Raw genomic sequence first — 4,886 nt, forward strand, 5'->3', positions numbered from 1 at the left:
CCCAAAACTTAGTGACTTGAAACAGCTTCTATTTGGCTCTTTAGTTGGGCAGTTTAATCTGGGCTCTGCTCAGTGTTTCTTCTGCTCTATGGGGACATGCATTTACAGACCTCAGTCCATGTCAGAAGCTTCAGCTGCGATGGCTGTAATAGGTGAGAAACCTGGACCTTTTTCCATGGGTCCCTCTCTCTACCTAGAATATCATCCTAAAGTAGGCTAGTTCAGGCTTGTTCACAAGGTCATCATGTTCAGAAAAAGCATGAGAGTAGAAGCTGCAAGGCCTCTGGAGGCTGAAGCTCAGAAATCACGCAATGTCACTCTTCTGCATTCTATTGGTCAAAGCAAGTCGCAATGGCAGCACAGACTCAAGCTGACTGGAAGGGCTGCAAAGAATCTGTGGCCACTTTCATCCACCACAAGGTTTCAGCATGTTCATCCCCTTGAGGAAAAGGCAGTATAACATGCTATATATTCTAACCTATGTGAAGAGAATCCATTGTAAATTTATCAAATAAGAAATCTGATGCTAACTTAAATTTACCTCAGGAGTCAGATACATAGAGCAGCTACGTGACTGAGAAAAGGAGGGAACACAAGGCTGTAGGATTTTGATTTCATCATAAATCTTTTAGGAATAGTTTGTTTTTTTTTTTAACTGTGGGTGTATTACTTTCCTAAATTTAAGATGACCAAAAACTCCATTCAGATGCAAATCTAAGCTATCTCCACTCCCCTACCACATAAATGATGAATGTTAAATGAACACGTTATCCATCATTTTGTTATTATAAGCAACACTAAATTAAACATCCCGAATATATACATTTTGTGTTAAAACAAACAAAAAAAAACTTGAACATATAGAGTGCAAGACATGATTACTATTAGCAAATCTGAAAGTTCTACCTTTTTTTTGAAATTTATTTTTGGCTGTGTTGGTTCTTCGTTGCTTGCACGCAGGCTTTTTAGTTGCAGCAAGTGGGCGTTATTCTTCTTTGCAGTGCGCAGGCCTCTCATTGCAGTGGCTTCTCTTGTTGCGGAACATGGGCTCTAGGCGTGTGGGTTTCAGTAGTTGTGGCTCACGGGCTCTAGCTTGTGGCACACGGGCTTAGTTGCTCCACGGCATGTAGGATCTTGCTGGACCAGGGCTCGAACCCGTGTCCCCCGCATTGGCAGGCGGATTCTTAACCACTGCTCCACCAGGGAAGCCCTGAAAGAAGTTCTATCTTAAGAACACAAGCATAAACATAACTTGTAAGGCTGTAAGATATTATGGGTTCCCTGAATCACTCACTTCACATGGCGTCCACTCTCAAAGTACTTCCAAAGTGTCAACCAATTTTGGCAATAATTAAAGTGATAAAACCAGATATATCCATACAATAAAACATGATGCGATAGTTGTAGAGAATGAAAATAGTCCTAAATACTGACTAAAGATCTCCAAATTCTACTCATTGCAGAGTATCAATAATCTCAGTTATGTAAAATGCATAGAAATCAAGCATTTAACATGTATACACATATGGAGGTAAAGAGTTAATATTAACCATTAATAGTATTTAATTCTCAAGAAACAAATGGGAGTAAGAAGACTAGTAGGAAGAGAGCTAGTCAAGATAGATTTTAACGTGTTTGAGTTTTATAAGTATGCAGTTGTACGTGCATTATGTGATCTTTAAAAAGTAATTAGAGCACCAAAAAAAAATGAAATGAAAGGTGTGGTATTTCAAAATCAATATAAGAATTAGGATTCTGTTCTCTAAAATTGCCCCTTCTGGTGGTAGAATCTTGACCACTGGTAAATTTCCACAACTTAATCCTTAAGGCATTCCATCAGGCTTTCATAAATTTTAATAGCACTGTTACGAGATAAGCAGAGAGAAATGTGATAAATCTGAGTTTCAGTCGTTCAGTGTAATAGTCTCACGAGAGTCTCATTTAGGAAGCCTGAAAGGGCACCCTCCCCCAACCGCACAGGATGAATGGGGGTAAACAAATGACTGTGAGATAACACAGAAACAAGAACCTGGGTCTATGGGGAAAGGGGAAAGAAAGCTCTTTTTGACAGAGAATATCAGTTACCATAAAAGATATAATTGACTCAAGCAAAAAATCAATATACGCTAAAATCACTGGGTTTGTTGAAGATAATTTCGCTATATCATCCCACAGAATGTTAATTACAAAGGGAAATAAATAATAACTTAGTGGAGAAATCTGGTAGACAACACATTAACCAAATAGTAAAAATTAACACAACCAATAACGGCATCATGTGTCTTCTGACGTAATGCACCAGTACTTACTATTCCTGCCAAGATGCATAACCTGAATTGAGGCATGAAGAAGCAATCAGAATAATCCAAATTAAGGAGCATTCTTTAAACAGCTTCCAACTCTTCATGCTGTGAAGGACGAATGCTAAGGAGTTATTCCAAATTAAAGGAAACTGAAGAGATGTGACAACTAAATACAATGAGGGATTAGGAACAGGGAGATTGTTAAAGATTAGTATTAAGCGATTTGGCACAATCTGAACTACACCAATCTTTAAAGTCCTGAATTTGATTTTTACAGTATGATTGTACAAGAGAATGCCCTTATCCTTAGGAGATACAAACTGAAGTATTCAGAGATGAAGGGGTATGCCTACAACTTAATTTCTGGGGGTCCACCACATAAGACACACATAATATACAGAAGGCAAAATGTGAGTGGTGGATCCAAATAATGGGTACACAAGATTTCAGGGTACCACTGCTCCAACTTCTCTGTAAGTTTAAACATTTCTGTTTCTTAAAGTCGCTTTCTCAAGACTTGCTATTTCCTGCTACTTGAGTGAACTCTCCTCCTTGCCTTGCTAATGCATCCAGACAATACCGACGTCTATGAACCAAGATTTCTGCATTACCAGAATTTTTAAGTTACAGTAAAACGACCATTGTATATTAATTAGTTGAAATTAAGGAGAAGCACACACACAGAAAAACACCACAAACACAATCCTTGGCCTGGGCAATCAACTATTTGCCCTTCTAAGGGCCAGATATTGTTTTAGGTACTTGAGTAAAGCAGTGAATACAAAAGCATTCTGACTCTAGCGGAGATTACAATATCATCTGACACAAAAACCCACATACTACTTTAACATTAAAAGCTATTTTGCAAGACATGGAAGAGAAGCAGGTGGCTTATACAACTTAATCAATGCCAAACAGAGGAAGCACTTTATATATTTAAGGATACTTACTTGCTTTGTTATCTAGTGGAAAAGGTCTTAATACTAAAACTACATGCCAAGCACTAGGCTAAGTGCTTAATAAGCACTTAACACTCGGGAATTCCCTGGCGGTCCAGTGGTTCGCACTCGGTGCTTCCAATGCCATTGCCCAGGTTCAATCTCTGATCGGGGAACTAAGATCCCATAAGCCATGCAGCAGAGACAAAAAAAATATTTAAAAAACCAACAAAAGCATTTAACACTCAAAAGCCACTCTATGGATGGAAGTACCATATGCCCCCATTTTCTGGATGAAGAAACAGGTTCAGTAAAGTTAAAAATGATTTGCCCAACTACAGTAGTAAGAGGCCCATCGTGAACCAGCTCTAATTGCAAGGCCAACCAAGCACTTAGTACAGCAAGCATCAAAATCCTTTAAAAAGGCATTTTGTGACACTGAAACTTCCCGATTACCAGAGATCAGTACATTATCCTTAGCATCTTCACCAACCTGCCCTTATGGAGCTGAAGATGAGACCTCTGAAGTACTCTTGGAGGGGAGCTCATACTACCGTACCGTTAACTCTGCCTACAAACTAGGGTCAAGCCCTTAGTGAGACATGAGCAGAATACAAGCATGGCCAAAGGGTAAACGTAAAATGGATGACTGAGAAAGGAGTAGCAAAGGACTGGAGAAACACACTTGTAACCAAACACACTTGTAACTTGAGGGTAACAAACCAAGTCACACATCAATAACATTTATATATTCGTGATAAATTCCCCATATATCCTTAGTTAGGCAGAAATTTTCATACTTCTTATTATTGATTCCACCATGCCAATAAAATAAATGGTGGAAATTCATTTTGCTTTTCGCTGATAAAGTCTTGCAGGAGGGGAAAGAGGGTGAATCACTCATCAATTCAACAAAAAATATGCGTTCTTTCCTGACTCACAATCTTCTAGGTCACCTGCTGCATCAGGACAGAATGCAATCCAGTTGTTCTGATGTTTCTCCAACTCACTCTCCCTTTTCTCTCAAGTCCAAAAATACCTAAGCCTTCAACATAAAGCACAACTGTTTATTTCCATTAACAAAGGAAGCAGAACCTTACTACAATATGGCTTATCACTTTCCCTTGGATTTCACTTTCATCTCAGACTTCCACTAGTAGAGTAAAATCCTTAAAATACTGCCCTAGCATTCAGTGAACACTCAATGTAACTTAATCTTATTTTCCCTTCAATGCATCTTTTTCCAATTATGCGTGAAAATTTACTGATACCAGGCCTGCTACTGAGAATGGACATGTATATTACAACTGTTAAGGGGACCTGTGGTTTGGAAAATATTACCGCATAAAACTTCCTATAAAATTGTCTTCAGGTTGTTTCTCCCCTACCTCCACATCCACTTCCCAGAATGCAGATTATAGGAAGAGAGGATTTGGACTACTACCCACTGGATTGTTTACCCCAAATAAAGACTTCCACAACCTTTCTACTTCTAGGTTATCAGGGGGAAAATATTTTGAGAATTATTAATACACTTGCAGTTCTGGTCAAATAAATTTGGCTTCCTTGACATTTGATGTACCAAAAATAAACAAAGGCATAAAATGCTTTTTAAAACTTTATTTCAACATAACTATGCATACAG

Source organism: Grampus griseus (assembly GCF_964374135.1).
Source record: "Grampus griseus genome assembly, chromosome: 4".
NCBI classification, from domain to species: Eukaryota; Metazoa; Chordata; class Mammalia; order Artiodactyla; family Delphinidae; genus Grampus; species Grampus griseus.